Genomic DNA, 23,664 nt, shown 5'->3' on the forward strand with positions numbered 1-23,664 from the left:
GCTCGTTCCAGATGCTTGCCGTAGCCTCGAAGAAAATGCAAGTACGGTCCACTCTACAGACACACAAGACGCCCATTCTTCGGGCGCATCGGTTGTTTCGCTGATTTATCCAAAAAGAAGCATAAAATACGAAAAAGCGAGAGCGAAGCTGCACCCGCAAGGGGGGGGGGGGGTGCTAATGGCGCCGTGACGGGAAGAAGGGGAGGAGGATGAGATGGGAATTTTGTGCTTTCCCCCACGCCCGGCGCCCCAGGCAGCATCTCAACGCCTCGAACTATCACGTGACCCGAAGCCTTGAGAGAGGGCGTTGCTTAAGCTCGCCCTCTCTCTAAGTTTTCTCTCTCAACCTTCCTTTCCAAGTTTTCGCTCTTTCACAGTCGTGCTCCAAATGTGGTCATGACTCATGCTCTTTTGAACACATGCTCTGGCTGTGCCCAGCCCTTAACGCCTCTCCACCCATCACGAAAGAACAATGGCAGGAATAGCTCAAGAGCAGCAATCTCCACATGCAACTCCAGGCTGTCCAGAGGGCCCACGACATTGCGGCGGAACTTCATCTCCCGGTCCCATCGTGGGTGGCGCCACCGACTTGATCTTCGGGAGCCTTCGGTTTTAGCTCCCCAAGATCTCAGTCCCTCAGGACTCAAATAAGGTTCTTGTCATGTCATGTCGCTCTTTCACATCTTTCGTTTTTTTTTGATTAAAACAATTTATGGGGTTTTACGAGCCAAAACCACTTTCTGATTATGACGCACACCGTAGTGGAGGACTCCGGAAATTTTGACCACCTGGGGTTCTTTAACGTGCACCTAAATCTAAGTACACCGGTGTTTTCGCCTCCATCGAAATGCGGCCGCTGTGGCCGGGATTGATCCCGCGACCTCGTGCTCAGCAGCCCAACACCATAGCCACTGAGCAACCATGGCGTTCTTTTTTTTTCTTTTTTTAATTTGGAACACTCGCACAGTAAGATCTCAATTTTGTGGTTTCGATGCGTTGACCAACGACCCTTGTTGACCCTTGGAGTGCGCGGCGTCGCTTCTTTGACTCGGAAAGCGGATCCAGCCTCGTCGATGCCTGCTTCTCGCAAAAAAAAAAAAAAAAAAAAAAAAAAAAAAGATAGAGTACCACGTGAAAGCACCTTATTTCTGATAATTGTTACCGCGAAATGTCCTCTGCATGGACATGTCACATTTACGCGACGCGCTCTTAAAGGTACAGTGTGAGCTTGCCGTGGTGTCTAATCAAACGTTCAGACATGCAATTTCACAGATAAATGTTTGCTTTTTTTTTTCACATTGTGAGCGACTATTTCTCGCGTTTTCATGTTTTCAGTGATCCTGCACGCGCGCAAGTTGTAGAGCCAGCAGACAAAATGTAATTCCTAATTGCAGCCATCCATGGTCCGCGGAATGCGTACGGGAGAGTTGGTACCTCTGTACAGTGGCGTAGCCAGAAGTTTTGTTAGGGGGTGGGGGGGCTCACGTTGCAGTTCGGCCTCCTCCTTATAAAATTTGTCAACGGATAAAATACGTGAATAATAACTGCATCCAAAGATGCTGCAAACGAATTCTTAAACGTTATGCGCTGTTAATACAAGTAAAATATGTATTTTTTCATAAAGGAATATAGTCGTATTTCCCAAATATTGTGCACGAAATAAATTATATCAATGCTTCCATGTTTTCGTCTATTTAACAGACAAAAAACATGGAAGTGGGCATATTGGAGCAGCAGGGATGCCACAAACCCGTTCCTTTTCTTGGTGCAGTTCGCTGCACTCGCATCGGGGCGGATCAGCTGCCCGGCGGTGACCAGCCGACTTGCTGTGACGCTCTCAGCTTTGCACAACGCAACCGCCTCGCCGGACCAACTTCACGGAACCGGAATGGCGTCATCCATATCTGATGCATTGTCAGACACAATGTCCTGCTTTGGTGTCTAATGCTCGATGCGTGATACCGGAAATGTTCATCTACGCACGAGTTCTGCTTCCTCATATTGATGCTTCACTACCGTCAGTGTCATCACACTTACCCGACTATATCAAACGCCAGCTGCTAGCTGAACCTCCCAGTGGGCATGTTGGAGCAGCAGGGATGCAGCCAGTCATAAACCCGTTCCTTTTCTTGGTGCAGGTTGGCGAAGCTCCTTTTTATTGTTGTGAAAAATCGAACAATGTGTTTCTGCTGCTCCTGCCATGTCCCAGTGTTATTACATCATTACTTCTGATTGCTTCAATGTTAACAAACTGCTAATATTGTGTGCGGACATAGAAGAAAACCCTGGACCTGATTACCTGAATTTACCACCGGAGTTAGCAGTTGTTGCTAAAGCTATTGCTGCACATGTTGACTCTCGTCATGATGAACTAAGCATAATCCTTGACGACGTCAAAAAAAGTCAAATCGCCTTAGAACAAATTGTGTATGACATTAACGCTAGACTTGCCATCGTAGAGGACCGCGTAAACAACTTAGATGAGTGCCAAACTAATGACCTGCAACTTGTAGTTGCGGACACAGTTCGCGAAGAAGGTGCCGAACTTCGGAGCAGGCTAGACGATATTGAAGACCGCGCACGTAGGCAGAACCTAATCTTTTACGGTCTTGCTGACTCGTCATGACAAGTGAATCCTGGGCTCAATCGGAAGAAAAAGTTAAGAATCTTGTATGCAGTTATCATCTGACAGTATATCTCGAGCCCATGCATAGATTAGGAGCATACGTAGCTGCTAAATGTCGACCAATAATTGTAAAATTTACAAGCTTTAAAACAAAAGATGCTATATTTTCTAATAAGGACAAACTTAGGGGATCAGGTGCAAGCATTTCTGCAGACTTCTGCAAGGCAACCCGTAATTGCCAAAAGAAACTTCGAGTATGGCAAGGCAAGCGGACAGCCCTTTTCCTTGCGACACAATAGGAGGTTCATCAACAAAAAATGCTTCATGTACTCATCGCAAACCAATACTGTGTACGAAATTCCCCAGATTGCAGATCATTCTCCGCTTTCGTCAATTGCTTCTACGTCACGGAAGGATAACCCGCCAAGGAGATAGCACAAGTCTTCTAAGAGGGGCGTGCCTACCGTGGGCAACATATCTTTTGTCTTTACAAACATTAGAAGTGTCATTCACAAAAGAGATGATTTGTCTTCTATCATTGATGATTGTGCTGTAGATGTGGTTGTACTGACAGAAACTTGGCTTTCAAGTAAAATCGCTGACAATGAAATTTTACGCTGTCACAATGATAATAAATTCCTTAGTTCTGATCGAAGCGAAAGAAAGACAGAAATTTTTTTAATTGCCATGTAAACGACTTACCTTACGGAACATGTCGCAATTTACAAGTTCTAGCTGGTGTCTTTGAATGCCACCCGCCGTGGTTGCTTAGGGGCTATGGTGTTGGGCTGCTAAGCACGAGGTCACGGGATCGAATCGCGGCGGCCACATATCGACGGGGGCGAAAGCACCCGTGTACTTAAATTCAGGTGCACGTTAAAGAATCCAAGGTGGTCAAAAATTCCCGGAGTGCCTCACTACGGCGTATAACTCATAATCTGACCGTGGCTTTTGCACGTAAAACCCCATAATTTAATTCCTTTTTTTTTTTCGCTTTGAGAAAAGATTACAGGGTGTGACTTGGCGTCAAGGTACGTATTCCCACAGCCTCGGAGGCCTCGATCGCGCAGAATGTGGCACCGCTTGTGTGCCCCTGATTGCAGGCTCCTCCTCAACGCACGACCGAAGAGGAATGAATGCTCGGTCCCGACGTGAGAGCGGCTGGCCTTGGGCCTCAGGACCGAAACAGAATTCTCGGTCGGTCACTTTGAATGCCATGTCCACTTTAAACGAGCTCTGAGCATGACATCAATTTAGAGATATGCGTTCCCAATGTTTGCGACGAAATGCATTGCTGTTCCGGTAATTATTTTTCTTCGATATATAAAATGCGTTTTGTTAAAAAGGTAAGCGGTACAACAGTGCAATTTTACTGCAAGTATGTCAGCGCGTATCCCAGAACTGCTGCTAGCTTCAAAATTTGCTCGAGTGTATGTGCCTTGTGAAATCAATCGCTTCAGTCCATGTATCGCAATATATGCACTAAAGTAATTAGTTGGAAAGGTGATTATGGAATTTTTGTTAATGAGTCAATTATCCATTATGATTTTCAGTGTAAGTACTGTCCGCCTCTTCGGCTAATCCAATAGAATAAGTAAATTAGTGTCATATGCCATAGGCAATTTACGCTATTATAAGACATCCGGTATTTTTGTCAATGATTACAGGCTTGCCATGTATACATGAGTAGAACTTTTATACCAAAGATACCGCGTGAAGGGAACGTGTAACGCGCCCCGTCGTAACATGTGGCTGCACCGAGCTGACGAGCGTTTAGTTGCATTTCTAAATTAGGATCGCTTGAGTCTGGGAGGACCCCTCTCTCTCTCTATCTCTCTCTCTCTCTCTAACTGAGCGAGCATTTCTATGCTTACCCAACGAGAAAAACCGTCCGCCCGTCTAATAAGACGATCGCTTTCACGATAGGGCCGGCAGCAGCGGGCGAGTTCACATTCGTGCTGCCTCTCGCTTCCACGCAAGCTAAGCGGCGAGAACGCAACGCTTACGAAGCTCGACTCGCCGCACTCCCTGCCGCCATCGCAGCTCGCTTTCACGATTGGGGCCCGTGCGCCTCGCTTCAATCGCAGGCCGCTTTCGAGGAAAGGCCCGCGCGATACGCAGCCGCTGCCAGAGTATAAGGTGCATCGCGATTTAAATGGTTCGACGCGGATGGATAAGGCGCTAAAGAGTGATAACGGCTTATAATGATCGGAACGCCATCCGTGCGCCTGCCGCGTCTGCCGCCGCCACCTGCAGTAGTTTTCTTGCGTCACGATTCACCTTGCGCCGCCGTCCGCAGCAGTTCGTGTGGCCACATCGGTGGCGTTGTTACTGGTAGGATCAGGATCCACAACATTCATAATGACAGTGGGCTGCGTGGAGATAATTGGCACCATGCTTACGCGCGCGCCTATAGACAACTGCCAGAGGAGTTCGGCGTGACTCTTTTTTTTTTTTTCAGGGTTATGCTTGCAGCTTTTGAGCCATCCAACCTCTGCTGACAAAAATATCCGTCATGCAAGTTGTTTTAAGTACGCTCAATTAGTACACATGAGTGAATGACTTTGACAATTAGCGACTTTGCTATACTGTGCCGAGCACCCGTGTAAGGCACAGGTTTTCAGAATCCGCATGCCAGTCTATTTAAACCTTGCGATTGTGATGAAAAATAAAGCCAGAAACATTGCGTATTTAATTCCATCATTAGCAGAGTCACTGATTCACATAAATCATGATACGGAATCGTGTTGTACTTTAAAGGAATCATTAACCGACGGATTTTGTTATGGTCATATCTCCTAACATTAAAGAAACTCGTATTATGACGCCAGAATGAAACAGCTGTACAGTCTCGCCGTCGCATATAGAAATTGCCCGATCATCTTATGGACGGGCATTTACTTGGTCTGTGAATTTTGCAGAGGTGCACACGTACGCACATACAGCTCGCCCCCTTTGTACGGCCCTTGTGTCTGTGTTGGTTTCGCTGGCTAAAGAAATCCCGCCGGGCCAGCTACGCATTTGCACGCTGCTGTTAATCGATGCTTCGTTTCTTGCTTACCTTTTATTTTATCAACGCTTCATGGCATAGCTGGTGATATGTAGCTCTCCTATAGCGATTTCCTCCAAAGCTCTTGGCGGGATGTGAGCAGAAACTGCAATGTTGAGGTTGTTACAAACGCTTAGCACAGCGCCATGCATCGTTCCGTTGCCGCGACGGTCTCCGGTACAAGCCTGGTCGGTGCATGCTCGCTGCACGCGTAACACACGCAAACGTCGCAGACGGCAGCGTCGAGCGGCATACGGTGAACGCTTCTTCGATCCCTGTTCCGGTGAGTATCTGTGAGGCGTCCGAATAATTACACTGAGGTATGTGTGCCTACTCGCAGGTAGCGTCAAGCGCGAAATCAGAGGCTTGTAGCATTGCACCAGCAACCTCAAGCGCTGGTAAACAGAACGATGCGTGGGGGAGCTGTTCCCTGTGATGTTCCTATAAGGATAGGCCATTGTTATCGGAAAACTAATTATTTGGAAGACAGAAAAGATCATTTCGTGAAACGCCATAGACTCGCGGAAAGGTAATTACAAGTGCCTGCATTTCATCAGGCAACATTTATGTTGACCCGAAGTCACGTTTTTGTTGCAAGGCGTATTATGTGTTGCGATATACATGATGTTTTATTTCTCGCTGCACGAAACTTATAATAATTTTCTGTGGCAGGTAGCACACTTCTAAATCTTTCGAGCTAATTGGAGATAAATTTCAAAGCGTCCAACGAAATGCATTGGCGTTTCAAGTAGTTTGTGCTTCAGGGCATGAAACAGCGTTTCCTTAAAGATTAAGTTAAACAGTGCATTGTTACCGCAAGTTTGACAGCGCATACCTTGAAACCAGTGCATCTTCAGAATTCGTTCCAAGTCGATATGCCTTACATACTGACTATCTACAATTCGTAGATTGAAATATGTTCAGTAAAGTAATCAATAGGGTGTCTACCAACTGAGAAAACCGGGAATTCCCAGGGATTTTGAAAGTCTAGAAATACTGAGGGAAAGCTCAGGGAATTTGTGCTTCTATCAGAGAAAATTAGCTGTCACTTTATTGAAAGGCAACGAAAGTCGCGGTAATGCTGGCTCGAGTCACACAGAGGAATCGTAACGTATCGCCTTTGACGCCGTGTCGTCAGCTGGAGAAGTTGCCAATGTGCAGTCAACGACCGACTTTCCGGACGCCCGATAATTCGGACGGCTTCGCAGCACCACCACGTACCACATAGAGTCAATGTATAGGAACGTCCGAAATTCCAGATGCAAGAACCTTTCGTCGTCCGATTTTTCCAACTTTTTGCCGTGATCACAGGTCCGAGACGGTATTAATCAATGCAGTGCATAGAGGAAGTACTGACCAAAGCCGCCACCGCCGCAGGCACTGACGTCGCAACGCTAAGCCTACATATTTTGACGTTCGCTAATAAGCTTCTTGCCGTTCTGTGCCGTATTTTTCATTAAAAGAATTCGCCGCTGTCAGCACCGACTCCGCCTTTGTGGTCCTCGCGATTGGCGTCGAAGCTTGGAAAGCACGGCGCGTTGCACAAGCCGGTTCCCGAAAGTCATGTTCGCCTCTATACAAACATTTTACGCGGTGAAGCATACGCAAAAGTATTGCGGTGAAGCATAATCGTGGGAAAGGGCAATCGTCACGGCACACAGTATTATTCCTTACTATACGCGCTTGCACCCACCATCTCCTGTCACAGTACGAGCACCGATATGTCTAGTAAGTGTACTGGCAGGCCCTTGGAGCTGTTTAGGATGTGCCTGTGGCGACTTGAGCTCTTGAGGGCAGTGAAAGACATGCATTCATTTTTTCGAGCTGCCCGATTTTTCTCACATTTTCGCGGCCCCTAGACAGCCCAAAAAATGGGACGCGTGGCGCAAGTAGGTCGAAAACAGGAAGGACCTACGCATTGAGGAATAAACGGGAAAGGAAGCATGCCAGCGCTTCTTTGAAGGAGCTCGAGCTCAAAAAGCAGTTTTGGCTGAAGCCGACATGCACGTGACCCTCTGTTCAAACCAAAATAAATTCTTTAAAGCAGTGAAACACAACACTGAGGCGTTTTGCGCGGGCTGAGAGTATGTCAGGGCACATCGTTCTCTTTGTAACAGCGCAAAGGGACACGGCACAAAAGGAAGAAACATGGCACGGGCGCCCTTGTACGATGAATCAACTCGCCCACCTTGCTCTCTTGCTTCAGTATATGCCAGGAGAGTTGAGGTATACTTACCAGCTGCTGAGAGAGAATCTCACTTGTGACAAGGTTCGCGCCTTATACCAATGAGCTTGCTCTTAGTTGTTTGAAATAGCTAATGTTCGAAAATAATGGTTTGTGCATGCATATCTATTTTATTCGTATTTGAGAATGTCAGACTCGATTTAATTGCAATGGGTTTTACCATTTTTTTCGAAGATATCTTATTCGCTGTGCACATTGACGCTCTGACGGCGAGACGCCGCTCTACGTCCCCACTTCGACCAGCTTCTCAATTCGCCGAGCGTCGTCCGGAAAACTGAATTATGCAGCTTTTGGAGGAAAAGCTGCATCGAACGACAGGACAGAAATTCCTCCATCGCGTCCGTGCAATATGATATTGGTTGTAGTAGAAGGTGTACAAGTCAAAGCTTTGATAGACACTGCATGGTGCTAGTGTTTCAATTATTCACCGTGCATTGTGTTCGCGACTCCGGAAAGTTACGACCCCCTATGATGGACCTACGCTACTCGCTGCTCAAGGGGCCGCCATTCGACCTATCGCCATGTGCACTGCTCGTATTTCCATTGACGGACTTCTGCATTACGTGCAATTTGCAGTGCTAAGTTCGTGTGCCCAGCAGCTGATATTGGGATGGGATTTTCTTTCTACGGCCTCCGCCTCCATCTGCTGCGGGCAACGTGTTCTCCACGTGACCGACACGACCTATTCACTTCATGCAGATGACGCACCACTTCACTTGCTTGCTGCAGAAGATACCGCGCTACCACCTCGCCATCAAAGCATTGTTGCTATCACGTCTGATGTCATTGACTGCGGCGACGTGCTCGTATTACCATCTGCACGCTGTCTCGCCAGAGGGATAGCCTTTGCATCAGGGCTGGTTCGGTTTGATCATGGCTCTGCACTTCTCTGCGTTACAAACCCGACATCCGAAAAGATTTTCATCCCTAAAGGCACTACATTGGCTTGCGCCACTGAATCGGAGTCTATCTCTGTTGTTTCCTTTAAAGCAGCTTCCTCTGAAATTCCTTGTGCTGGACAGACCGCATCTCCTTCAGCTCTTGCAGCTGCCATCAGTTCCGACCTGACACCTTCGCAGTCACAACAGTTGCTTGCTTTGCTCCAAAAACATGAAGCTTCGTTTGATGCGCACTCATCTTCGTTGGGAAAAACTTCGATTACGACGCATCGGATAGAGACAGATGGCACATCTATCGTGCGCCGTAGACCGTATCGCGTATCGCTAGCCGAGAGGAAAGTCATTGACGAGAACGTCACCGACATGCTCCAACGGAACATAATACGCCCCTTGTTAGATACGGGACCGTTTCCTGAGCCTACTTCGAGTTCCCCAGACCTCATCGAATCGCACCACAGCTAGTTAAGGAGCGCAGAAACACGGATGCCACATTCCTGAGGCACGACACGTGCAAACAAGTTGGCGGACCCCACTTCGTGTGCAGCCGGTGGAGCCATTCACTGCTTGGCTCTTCCCGAAAGCGAAGAGAGAGCCTGGCACTGTTCCAGGTAACGTGGGTCCAGAAGCAAGACGGCTGTAATGCGCCGTGACAACCTGGCGGCGTCGCCCCCTACCCTCTTTTGTGACGGCGCATTGCAAGTCAGCAAGGCAAGACCGCAGGGAGAAGAAAGCCCTCGGACAAACACCAAGCAGCGACTCTCTTCGCCAGGTGTGACTCCATCGCACGGGCGCCTACCATTGGCCGAAAATGACGGCACCAGAGCGGGCTCGCCGATTGGCCGAAAATGGCGTCACCTGAGCGGGCTCTCCCATTGGCCGAACGTGACGTGTCTTCGCGACACCGAAGGGCTTAAAAGACGCAGACCGGGAGCAGCAGGAGAGCATTCCTTGAGCATTCCTTGACTCATCTCTTTCGGACTTCTTGCGACGGGCCGCAGCGTCAGAGTTGCTGCCGGCCCGTAATGACTTTTCAGTTTGGCAGCAGTGCGCATCGACTTCACATCGTCTTACACACTACGTTCTTTACGCAGCCTGCTTCAAGCCCGTCTACAACGAAACTGGCGCCGGAATCAAGCGAGGATCTGTCCCATCTACCAGCGATCACATCAGTCATCGTCGGCTTGGTCCTGCTTCAAACCTGTCTACAACGAAACTGCCACCGGAATCAACCGACGATCTGTCCCATCTACCAGCGATCACATCAGTCATCGTCGGCTTGGTGTGAGGCGAGGTTACTGCTACTGCGCAGTGCTAAACGGTTCCTCGACCCTGCATATATAAAGGGACCATCCGCTTGTGAAATTTTCAATTTGGCAGCAGTGCGCATCGACTTCACATCGTCTTACACACTACGTTCTTTACGCAGGTGAGAATTGTTTTACTTGCCTTATACGATAAGGGCGCTGTCCCTTGCACTGCTGCCAAACAATAGTGCTTGTGTTTGCTGTTATGGCGAAGGATATTAACAAAGCGCTCGAGGATTTTAAAAGAGAAATTCGTGCTGAACTCCGAGGTTTCAAACAGAGTGTTGATCACTGTAGTGAAACTTGTGACAATGTCAACTTGCTCTCGCAAGAAATCAAGGCCTTGCGCGAGGAACTGGCAACGACGAGGAAAACTAATGAGCAACTCATTGCAGAAAATAGGCAGTTGCAAACGAAAGTAGAAGAGTTAGAACAATATACCCGTGCTAACAACATTGAAATTAAGGGCACACCTGATGAGGGAGAGCCACTTGACATTGTGAAAAAGGTATGTGCTGCTATTCAGGAGCCGGTTACCGAATCTGACATTGATACGTGCCATAGGGTGGGTACAAGTAAGCAAGGAAGTAGAACTATTGTTGTACGTCTTGTGCGCCGTGACAAACGAAATGCTGTTCTCATGAAAGCCAAGAAAGAACGGCCCTCGGCTAAAACAATTGGTTTTAAGACTTCAGCCCCAATCTTTGTAAACGAAAACTTAACGCAGCAGGGCAGACAATTACTTGGTGCTGCGGTGGAAAAGAAACGAGAAGTTGGGTGGAAATTCGTGTGGACGCAGGGAGGAAAAATCTTTGCAAGGAAATCGGAAGCATCAGAGAAGCTTAGAATCTGCTGTCGGGAAGATATTGACAAGATGCGTCAGTAGTTAATTTCATGACATTTTGGGTTTTGAGAGCTGCGTCAAGATGGCTAAGAAGGCAGGTTGCCAATATTACGACCAATATAGCCTCTGTCATACCTTGAAAGGGTTGTCTAAGCAGTTCGCTGCATTTCATCTAAATGTTCGAAGTATTAAAAATAAAACAGATAGCCTCAGTTTGTTCTTTGAGCGTCTTGACATTAAATTTGATGTTTTGTTGTTCACTGAATCCTGGTTAACTCCGAATGACAGACCACCACACTTTGCAGGATATGTTTATAATGGCATTGTCCGTCCTTCTAACCGAGGCGGTGGGATTTGTCTGTATGTTAAAGATTCCCTCACCCATGATGTTATTGACGAAATGACCTGTATGACGCCTAGTATTGAATGTGTCACAGTGCGTGTGCAAAATGTTATTATTGCAGCTGTTTATCGACCTCCCGCAGGGTATAAGTCTGAATTTTTTAATTTTATAGAAACGTTATTGCGAAAAATTCATTTGATGCGTAGTCCATTTCTTATCATGGGCGATGTCAACATTGACATGCTCAGTGGGGATGCATCTTGTAAACAGTTGGAAACTATTCTTGATTCATTTACTTGCTCAAATGTCATTACGCAACCTACTCGTCTTACTGACCACAGTGCCAGCTTACTTGACATCAGTATCACAAACACCCACAAACAAAATTGCACTAGTGGTATATTATCACTCGACATTAGTGATCACCTTCCTATCTTTACATTTTTGCCACTTGCCAGCGACAGGCTCGACTCTCATGAAAAGTCGAACTATCGTAAAATAAATTCACATCTGCTACGTCAATTTTATTATGCGCTGAAAGATACAAACTGGAACCTGGTTTACGCAGAAAGTGACCCTGACAAGTCATACCGCCTCTTCTTTCACACGCTTAAGGCTATCTATGATAGATGCTTCCCGCTTGTTCAATGCTCCCCGAGGCAAAAAGAATTCGTAAACCCTGGATTAGTCAATGCTTGTACAAAAAGATCAAAACCAAAAATAAGATGTATCACGCCTTTGTACAGACACGTGACGCTGCTCTGCTCAACGAATACAAAAAGTACCGAAATAAATTAAATGCAGATTTGAAAAAAGCTAAGACTTGCCATTATCAAAGTCTTTTCGCTAGGATATTTAGTGATCCTAGAAAGCTTTGGAACGAGGTAAACAATCTGTCACAAAATTCGAAACTGAAGCGTCCCATAAACATTGCAGCTTTTGCTCATGGTAAAACGGATGTTGAAGCACTCACAGATATGAATGAACACTTCACTAACGTCGGTAATTTTCAGATTCCCAGCAAAACGGACCTTAGTGCCGAAACTTGTCTTGATTCCGTGCAGAAACGCGTCAGCTTGATACACTCAATATTTTTGTTTCCGACAAGTCCACAAGAGGTGGAATATTTATTGGGTAAAATAAAGAACAGCGTCTCGCCAGGAATTGATGACCTGTGTGTTGTACCAATTAAATATGTTGTGTCTGTTATATCTCTACCGCTAACGCATATAATTAATCGAGTGCTGGAAACTGGAATTTTCCCCTCCTATCTTAAGCTTGCCCGCATATGCCCAATACACAAGTGGGGGGCGCTTAGTGACATATGTAATTACAGGCCAATCTCGGTGCTGCCCGTACTATCCAAAGTCTTTGAAAATGTTATTAACACGCGCCTCGTGAATTTTATGACTAAGCACCACGTAATAAATGACGCACAGTACGGTTTTCAGAAAAATAAAACAACAGAGCTAGCGTTATTACGTGTTAAAGATAAAATAATGGATGACATTGAAAATAAGCTTTATACCGTTGGTCTCTTCATTGATCTTATGAAAGCATTTGATTGTGTTAACCATGAGATTTTATTAGTTAAACTTCATGATTACGGCATTCGTGGCGTTGCCTTAGATCTTTTAAAAAATTATCTTTCCCACAGAAAACAGTGTATAAAAATCGGTAATATTATTTCCCCAACTACTACAGTAAAACAAGGAGTACCTCAAGGGTCGATTCTAGGGCCCTTGTTATTTATACTTTACATAAACGATATATTTGATATACCCAACTCCCCACAGTTAGTAATTTACGCTGATGATACCAATATATTTTTTCTGCGCGTACACTTGGTGACCTTCAGAACACGATTAACGACTACCTAATGCAGCTTGATAGCTGGCTTCATGCAAATAAATTAGCTTTGAACCTAAAAAAACTAATTACGTCTTGTTCAAACCCACCAACAAAACATGTGACAGTGAACTCACGCTGACATTCCAGGACACCGTCATAGCACGCGTTAAATGTCAGAGATTTCTAGGTGTGTGGTTTGAAGAAGGAATGTCATGGAATACACACCTAAACAAACTAACCTCAGAACTAAGCAGAACAGTTGGTTTATTATTCAAATTATCAGATCTCATTCCTCTGCAGCTACAGAAAGCCATATATTATGCCCACATCTACTCCCGTTTATCCTACTGCACACTAGTCTGGGGCACTACAACGACTACAAATTATAAAAAAACTGGAGGTATTACATAAGAAAGTGCTGAGGATTCTTGAGAATTATCATGGTGAACCTAAAGATCTACCAACTAATCCTTTGTTTATTAAACACAATTTGCTCAAAGCGAGTAAAATATTTGACTACAAACTCCTGCTGCATATACATAAACATAACCTGTTACATTCAGCACACACAACGTCAGCTCGTTATGCACTGCGTAACGAACGGATAGCAACACCACGAACACGTACAAATTTTGGAAGGGCTGTGCTCGCTTATCAAATACCTGCATTAATAAAGCGTGTGAATTCCCGAATAAATTTCAGCATGAAACTCTACAAATTCAAGTCTCAAATAAGACGTTTTTTGTTGTATGAGTGAAGAACCCTTTAACACAAGTGCATATTTATTTTTTCATGTTTTTATGTTTTCATTGTATGTTCGTAGTAGACATATCTGTATTTGATTTTTTTTCTTGATTGTATATTATTTTCACTATTTGAAAATACCCTGTGATGTAAAGTCTTTCAAACTGTTCTTTTGTAAATGTATCACTTTGCCTGCTGTCTGTACGGTCCCCAGGCGCCCTCCAGTTGTCTATGACAACTTTTTGCCTGGAGGACCCCCAACATTTTGTTGGAAATAAACTGAACTGAACTGAACTGAACTTTTAAGACTGTTCATGGACTCTCACTGTAAGTAATGTAAATAAACCTCCCAAGTGGTTCATTCCGAAGTCCTCCTACACCCTCTGCTAGCCCTTGGTCATCCCCCGTTGTTTTGGTTCGTAAAAAAAGACGGCTCTGTTAGATTTTGTATCGACTACCGAGATCACACTTAACAAGATCACACGCACGGACGTATACCCTATGCCGCGAATAGACGATGCCTTGGATTTCCTGCAGGGTGCCGAGTACTTCTCCAGTCTCGATCTGCGTCCCGGCTACTGACAGATACCTATGCATGAGGACGATAAAGAGAAAACAGCGTTTTCGACACCAGATGGGCTCTACGAGTTTAATGTCATGCCTTTCGGCCTCTGCAATGTGCCCGCAACGTTCGAGCGCATGATTGACGCCGTTCTTCGTGGCCTGAAGTGGAAGACTTGCTTGCGCTATCTGGACGATATTGTTGTTTTCTCATCAACTTTCTCTCAGCACCTGAAACGTCTGGATGAAGTTCTCACGTGCCTTGCCAACGCTGGACTTCAGCTAAACACCAAGAAATGCCATTTTGCGAGCAAGACGATCAAGGTATTAGGTCACATTGTGAGCAAAGACGGCATTCGTCCAGATCCTGACAAGGTTTCGGCAGTTCGGCACTTCCCTCGTCCCGAAAAGACCAAAGATATGCGCAGTTTCTTAGGCCTCGCTTCCTATTTTCGCCGATTCATACGAGACTTCGCCTCAATAGCGTCACCTCTACACAAATTACTGGGTTCTAATGTTCCCTTTGTGTGGTCTCCCGAATGTGAATCAGCGTTCGCCCATCTGAAGCGCGCTCTCACATCTGAACCAGTACTTCGCCATTTTGATGAAGCTGCTCCTACCTTCCTGCATACCGATGCTAGTGGTCACGGCATTGGTGGCATTCTCCTACAGCGAGACGACACTTTAGGTGAGAGGGTCGTCGCGTACGCAAGTCGCGTTCTCACAAACGCCGAAAAGAATTACACCATCACGGAGCAGGAATGCCTAGCTATCGTTTGGTCTGTGCAGAAGTTTCGACCTTATCTTCACGGCCGCCATTTCACCATAGTTACAGACCGTCATGCATTATGCTGGCTTTAGACGCTGAAAAACTTGTCTGGACGACTTGGTCGGTAGATCCTTCGTCTGCAAGAGTACGACTTTACTATTACCTACAAGTGCGGAAGAAAACACCAGGATGCAGATGCGCTTTCTCGCTGTCCGCTTCCTATGACACCAAGCAATTGACCTCCAACTATCATCCGTGAAAAGCTTTCGCACGACCCCTCTTCACATGCTTTCTCGTGGGCCACTGTAGAGGAGATGCCTACACACGACAACAGATTTTTCCAATCTCAGCAACTTGCAGACACTTACTGTCGGCACATCATAGACTACCTTCAAGGAGTTTCGCGCCCGCCTAACGCCCGCCTTCGTCGACAGCTGACGCAATTTAAGATTGGCAACCGCATCCTGTACCGTCATGTCTATCACCCTGACGGTCAACGTTGGGTTCCTGTCCTGCCACACTCTCTATGTGCTCATGTCCTGCAGGCTTCTCACGATGACATGACTGCTGGTCACCTTGGTTTCCAGAAAACCTATGACCGCATCAAAGGTCGCTTCTACTGGTGTCAGGATTGGGTGCTCAATCCCATCGCTCGTGATCCGTTGTCAAGATTGGAGTCCGGCATGAATTAGAAGGTAGCTGGCCCATGCCGTCGTCCAACTTATCCACGCTGAGGACGTTGATGAAGGGAAGGACTGATTCGCATCGAGAACGAGGAATATGGGTTTATTTACAGTATTTATATCAGTCTAACATGGCTGCTTGAGAGAGTGTCCTGAGCAGCCGCACAACAGCGATTTTTAAACACTCGGTCCTCTCCCGATACAAGGTGATGCGAACGTTCGTTTCGTCATCGCAAACTAGCCGCCTCCCCGCAGGACGGTCTACACACACAAATGCACACACGTGCGAAGGTCCGGAGCCGACGTCAGAGGGGCCCTGTGGAACTCGGAGCCGTACCGGGTAGCGCATTCTCTTGCGTCTTGGTCGGTGCGCGGGAAGCAGCGCAAAACGGCGTTCCCGCGGCAACTCGCGCAACCGTAGCAGATCAGGTCCGCGTTGGGGAGTTTGGGAACAATAGTTGGCCCGCCGAACTCATTCCGTCACAACGGCGATGAGGCTAGAGGTTGGCGGCGGTTTCAGCACAAACCCTGCTTCATCGAACGCATCCTAGCTGAAGCGACGGAGAGTGGGGGATGCGCGTCTTGTTCCCCGACACAAAGTCGATTTAGTCACGCTGTGGCTAGAGGTTGGCGGCGATGCTCCCGAGATGTTGCTTCCACAGTCGCAACTGGGTGGCAAACTTGCACTGCAGCTGGCCGTTCTTAACACTGGCCTGGCTCGTCCGCCAGTGTAGCGAGGTATGTGGCTTCCTGCGCCCTATGTCAGCGTCGAAAGCTCTCTACACCAGCTCCAAGCGGACAACTGCAACCGGTTCCGTGTCCGTCGCAACCATTTGAAGTCGTTGGCATTGACCTGTATGGTCCTCTTCCTGTGACCTTCCCCGGTAAACGATGGATTGTGACAGCCGTTGACCACTTGACACGCTACGCCGAAACAGCTTGTGTGAGTTCTGCCTCAGCGTCTGAAGTTGCTGCATTCGTACTTCAAGCCTTTATACTGCGTCACGGTGCTCCTCGCGTCCTCCTGAGCGACCGTGGAAAAGCATTCCTCTCGCAACTAGTAGACGAAGTACTCAGAGCCTCCGGAACCACCCACAAGACTACCTCCAGTTGCCATCCGCAAACCAACGGCCTAACGGAGCGATTTCATCGCACGCTGTCCGACATGCTAGCTATGTACATCGAACCAGATCACAGAAACTGGGACGCAATATTGCCATTCGTGACTTTTGTGTACAATACCGCCGTTCAACGCACGACCGGTTACTCGCCGTTTTACCTTGTCTATGGTCGTTCGTCCTCTTCCTGCCTTGACGTCTTTTTCTTCGCGCAAACTGTCGATCGATGCCCATCCTCCTGTGAAGAATATCTGTCCCGCATTCTGCGTTGTCGCCCGCTCGCCTGCATCAACACCGAAGCACGGCAACAGGACTGCAAGCAGCATTATGACGCCTCTCACCGGGTCGTGTGCTTCCGCCCTGGAGAGGAAGTACTACTCTTGACACCAGTTCGTGCTCCTGGCTTGTGTGACAAGTTTCAGCTTCATTTCATCGGCCCCTACAAAGTCTTGGAGCAGACCTCTCCGATTAATTATCGTGTGGCACCAGTTATTGTTCCAAATGACCGCCGCTGCCGCGCTGCTGAGGTTGTCCACGTTTCCCGTATGAAGCCTTTCACAAGGCGTTCGCCGCCCCTTGGAATTGCGGCCAGGATGGCCGCTCTCGCGCGAGGGGGCATTAGTGTGGGCATTTATAAGCTATACTTTGTCATCTGTACATGATCATCATCATGTGGAGTTCATATGGGGTTCTTCATCGCTTGTGGGGCTCGCTCTTGTGTGATCCGTGCTTTGGGCGTGGTATAGATTCGCCGCATCTCCGACGCGTAATAAACGTCGTGATAACTGCTGCATCACAATATTACTAACCCCTCCCTTCTGTTTTCTTTTGGAATAAAATAAACACCGTTCCTTGATATTCAGACTGGATTAAGCCGTTTTTTTTATTTTTTAACATGCTTACTACAAATTGAAAGCATCAGGCGACATAGTGCCCGCCCGTCTTGACATAGAACAAAGGTCTGTGTCACTCAGGGAATTCTGCAAGGACACCCAGGGAAAACCTGGAAAACTCGGGGAATTTAGAGATGTCAACTTGGCATAGACACCCTGAATTAATAAGTAAATTAGTGTAATTATGTCAATGATTCAAGTAAGCATTTTGATTTTTCGTAAATATAACGGGCCGCCTCATCGAGCATTTTAGAACAAGCGTTAGGATGGTGCTACCTGCCACAGACAAAATAAAAAATTTGTTTCAGTTAAAAAAAATGCCCTGTAGAATGACAACACACGCAATGGTGGGATCGCTGCTACAATTGCTCAAATCTGCTACATTCCGTTAAAGCTACTCCAGGTTGACCCGCGCCGCACGATCTCTGAGGCCATGGCGAAGATGAATAGTGGTCGGCGCCAGGTTGGCCAGCGAAGAGTGCCGTGACATTTGCCACTCATAAGGCTAAATGAGCTGAAAGTCACTGAGGTAATCTAATCCATACCCACGTGCCAGTACGTGCTCGCGCATCATGGAGGAAGGAACCTCCATGTCGCGCATATGACCGTTCCGCCATTAAGCTCTATGTGCCATAATAGCGGGTTGTGCGTAGTTTATGGGCGCCATATATAACGTAAAACTATTCCAAACTTTTCTATTTCAATTCTGCAATCAGCCCTTCGCGATTGGTCGAAAACTTTTTGGACCAGCCTCACTCCACCTGTATGTCACGCGACGTCACGAAAACCGCGATAGCTCCCCATCTGATATGACGTGTACACACTGATTATTCATGATTTGACCGAACAACAAAAAATACTTATTTCTGATTCGACGTCTTTTCGCCATTAGCCCTCGGCTATTGGTCAAAAGTTTTCGGGCTGCACCCACTTCACCTGCCTGTAATGCGACGTCACAAAACCGCAAAATCTGACCGCGTCAAAGTGACGTGTACGCGTTAAAAATGCATTAATATGCCGAACAAAACTGAATTTTCATCTGAATAGCCGCAGGTTTCCCCGTTCCGAAAGGAATAAAAGATGGCTGCCGCCGATCGCTCAGGCATTGGCTAGTCGCACCTACTCGCACCTAAAAAAATAGTTCTATCTCAACGAATGGCTCTGGAGTTACAAAACTCATTCGATCCAAACCTTTCCGCTAATGAAGACACAAAAATACATATGCCGCACATACAGGACACACCTATCAATTTATTTATTTAAAGGCGCAAACAACATAATTGTACACACAATAGGACGTTCCATCAGTGTATTTTCTAAAGTCCAACTTCATTATCGAGGACCCAATGACCTATTCACCTTCTCCTGGCATCCTCGCCTCAATGGTAAGCTCAACCTACTTAGCGGTAGATTTAGCTTGCCGGTAACAGCACACTCATTTAAATTGAGACTAAACGTGGACTTGCGCAATGGGCAAGTCATATCGCTGCTTCAAACCCTCACATTATTAAGCTGCATTCTATGTCCACTGGTGGGAATGGCCAAGAGCTTCGTAGCTGATTTTGTAGCAGTCAACAATAATTTTGAACGGTTATCGGCTGGACACTATTCGTGCGCATCAAAAATGGCTCCAGAGTACCGGCGCGCACCATTGCTACTGTTCTCGATGAAGATAATCGGCGTACGCGACATTAACGAACAAAATAAAACCATCTGCGGCCATACTGAGTCAACCAAAGCACTTGAAAACAGAAAAACTGGGCGTGCGGAGCGGTAAAGCGAGACACATAAAGGGCACAGAGAAACTCACGGCAATAGTCACGTGGAATGCTAATAGCCAATGGAGCAATTTCACTTTCGCACTAAATTTGTTCAGCTAGGCCGAGCTACAAGTCCGCTGCGTTATGAGCACACACGGATAAATGCAACACAGCAAAGCAGCTGATAACAATAAGCCATGAAGTTTCAGTTTGCTGAGTGCACCATTACACAGTGCCAAACGCGCGAAGCGAGAGTCGTCGGTTGAGGATGACCCATCGAGGCTACGTCGCCAGTACGAGTGCGTGACGCACCACCAACGCATAATGGACAGAGCACCACTACTACAGGCCCGAGAGAACATCCTATATAAACTACGCACGACCCGTTATTATGGCACATAGATATTAATGGCGGAGCGCGATATGGAGGTTTCTGACAACCTATCAAGTCAATGCGACGCTATATGTAGCTGCCTGCACGTTGTAGCATGAAGTGGCATATGTGAAGGACATTTTGTTTTTTCGGCGTGGTATAGGTATCCCGTGCGCGAAATGTGACTGCGTTTACCTGAACAAAAGATGCATTTTCGAAAAGTGCTTGAAGCAGCACGTGTATGATGTGAAAACGAAAAATGTCGCTTGCGATGTACTTGTGGAGGACTTGGCAGCCTCTCAGCATGACATTGGCCTTCTTGTATAAGGCTTTGGTTATCGCCAAGAATCTGGATTTCACATCAGTATCCCGGGTGCTTCCTATCTGACATAAGGCTGAATCGCAGCGGTGGCATTATTCCGTCTGCACACGCACGATGCCTGGGTCGAATTTCTAACACATACTGTTTGCAAACAAAGCTTCCGTACAAATGAGGGGGAACTCTTATCAGTCATATGCTATCAAATATCTTTATAACGACGTTGAAGGGACAGCCGAAATTACTTCATAATATTCATTACTGCCCTTCACTGCAGTACATGCGTAATGAAGTGCACAAATTTGAACTTGCATAGAAGACAGCCTTGCGGCCAGTAGAACAGCAAAAGAAATTTCGGCGTCACACAACTTAGCATCTGACACGATTGCGTTTACGATAGCTGCCTTCTTTTTTAGTGTAATGTCTTTCGTTTTCGCTTTCAGTTGGCTTCCATCGCGAGATGGCGACGCAGTTGAATAGGTTGCGCGCTGATACAATCTCGACCGGGTGAGGTGGGCCTTTACCGCAAGAATCAGGAAACGACGACAAAGGTGGGCATCGCGATGATGAAAAAAAAGTAGAAAAGAATGTATTCACTTCATTGGTACCCACGGTTGTGACTCTGTCCGAGTCTCGAGCGGTTCTGGTTAACACGAGGGCCAGGACGGACTTAAATAACCCCTCGCGGTCTTGTGGTCGTCGATGTCTTCTTGGAAAACTTGGGTATCGAGCCTATGGAAGTACCAATGCGTTCGTCAGGTTCTGCAGTCGACGAGCTCCTGCCCTCCGGGTTTTCTTCTGCCTGTCCTTCCCTTGTGTCTGCTCAGAAAATAAAGGGGTGACGCTTTTTCGGGGAAGAGGGCAATCATGTTGACATGGGAACGACCGCTTGAACGTTTTTCACACTTGACAGGCGGACCATAACATGCCTAACACGGAGGCCAAGACGGCCTTATAACCCCTTGCGGTCTTGTGGTATGTCGATGTCTTCTTGGAAAACTTGGGGAGCCTGTAGAAGTATCAATGCGTTCGTCAGGTTCTGCAGTCGACGAGCTCCTGCCCTTCGGGTTTTCTTCTCTTCGTCCTTCCCTTTGTGTCTGCTCAGGGCGTAAAGGGGTAACGCTTTTTCGGGGAAGAGGGCAATTATCTCATCATGGCAATGCACGCCTGAACGTTTCTCACACTTGACAGGTCGATGTCCAGGCTTATCCAACAGCCTTTTCTGGACGAGGCAAATCATCTTGTCATGGGTACGTACGCCTGAATGTTTCTCACACTAGACAGGTCAATCACAACACCGACAACATTTCTCCCGTTCTAGCAGCACATGCCACAGAGGGAGGCGTGGTCTCTGAGATTTCACCGGTGCAATCTCTGAGGCCACGCCTAGCTGCAATAACCTGCACGGTGCCGCAGTGAGAGACATTGCGATGGCGATAATGAGCCTCTGCATGCTTCCGCGTAGCTGCACGCAGTGGTGAGAAGGAACAGTGTTCGACGGCGCATTCAACACAAATACCCAAAAGTGTTGGCAACGAATGTATGCCGAACCCCGCCAAGTGCGATTGAGCCTGCAAAGGTTTGGCGTTTCTTGTTTCGGAGACAAATCAAGTTTGTATTTCGGAAACAAATCAAGTTCGGCAAATCTATTAGCGGGATAATTTTACCTCGTTGATACAAGGTTCTAAAACGTAGATATCTACGGAGATTTCAAGGGGGATTTGACCTTGTTACATCCAACAATTAGTTATGTCACGTTTCGTTATAACGAAATTTCGCTGTAACATGTATTTGTTAATATCTTGTCTTACCTTCTAATTACAGGTGCCAAAACTGAGCTCAAGCAACATTAGGAACAAGCTACATTCTCTGTGGGTGCATCAGCCTGCGGAACTGTCTAAGCCAGTTCCCCGAATCATGAAGTGACCAATGTATGAAAACAGTCACAAAGCAAATCTGCAGAAGGTGCATTAGAAACATCTTGCTTATGTAGTAACGTGGTGTTATTGATTTGATTTCTTTAATTTTTTTGAAACTTTTGACCACTTTACCGCTTCATTTGCTTTATGCTATCATCATCATCATCATCCGCCTGGTTACGCCCACTGTAGGGCAAAGGCCTCTCCCATACTTCTCCAACTACCCGGGTCATATACTAATCGTGGCCATGTTGTCCCTGCAAACTTCTTAATCTCATCCACCCACCTAACTTTCTGCCGCCCCCTGCTACGCTTCCCTTCTCTTGGAATCCAGTCCGTAACCCTTAATGACCATCACTTATCTTCCCTCCTCATTACATGTCCTGCCCATGCCCATTTCTTTTCTTGATTTCAACTAAGATGTCATTAACCCGCGTTTGTTCCCTCACCCAATCTGCTCTTTTCTTATCCCTTAACGTTACACCCATCATTCTTCTTTCCATAGCTCGTTGCGTCGTCCTCAATTTAAGCAGAACCCTTTTCGTAAGCCACCAGGTTTCTGCCCCGTACATGAGTACTGGTAAGACACAGCTGTTATACACTTTTCTCTTGAGGGACAATGGCAACCTGCTGTTCATAATCTGAGAATGCCTGCCAAACGCACCCCAGCCCATTCTTATCCTTCTGATTATTTCCGTCTCATGATCCGGATCCGCCGTCACTACCTGCTCTAAGTAGATGTATTCCCTTACCACTTCCAGTGCCTCGCTACCTATTGTAAATTGCTGTTCTCTTCTGAGACTGTTAAACATTACTTTAGTTTTCTGCAGATTAATTTTTAGACCCACCCTTCTACTTTGCCTCTCCAGGTCAGTGAGCATGCATTGCAATTGGTCCCCTCAGTTACTAAGCAAGGCAATATCATCAGCGAATCGCAAGTTACTAAGGTATTCTCCATTAACTCTTATCCTCAATTCTTCTCAATCCAGGTCTCTGAATACCTCCTGTAAACACTCTGCGAATAGCATTGGAGAGATCGTATCTCCCTGCCTGACGCCTTTCTTTATTGGAATTTTGTTGCTTTCTTTATGGAGGACTACGGTGGCTGTGGAGCCGCTATAGATATCTTTCAGTATTTTTCCATACGACTCGTCTACACCCTGATTCCGTAATGCCTCAATGACTGCTGAGGTTTCGACTGAATCAAACGCTTTCTCGTAATGAATGAAAGCTATATATACGGGTTGGTCAGGAGGTTATGTTAAGTAGGAGGTTATGTTAAGTGTGGCTTTAACATGTGTTATCACTTTTGTGACTTTGCCAATATTTCAGTGGCGCTATGGTGGGTTGTAAGAAATGGGCCA

At 46.7% G+C, this 23,664-nt stretch overlaps 1 long non-coding RNA gene across 1 annotated transcript; it reads left to right on the plus strand.

Annotated features, from left to right (window-relative positions):
- Positions 1-9,709: 9,709 nt before the first annotated feature.
- LOC129385199 (uncharacterized) lies at positions 9,710-22,415 on the plus strand. Its single transcript, XR_011894685.1, has 3 exons — positions 9,710-10,245; positions 21,573-21,631; positions 22,206-22,415. It is a non-coding gene; the product is annotated as an uncharacterized lncRNA (long non-coding RNA).
- The last annotated feature ends 1,249 nt before the right edge of the window (positions 22,416-23,664 follow it).

The sequence above is a fragment of the Dermacentor andersoni genome, chromosome 5 (genome assembly GCF_023375885.2).
Source record: "Dermacentor andersoni chromosome 5, qqDerAnde1_hic_scaffold, whole genome shotgun sequence".
NCBI lineage: Eukaryota > Metazoa > Arthropoda > Arachnida > Ixodida > Ixodidae > Dermacentor > Dermacentor andersoni.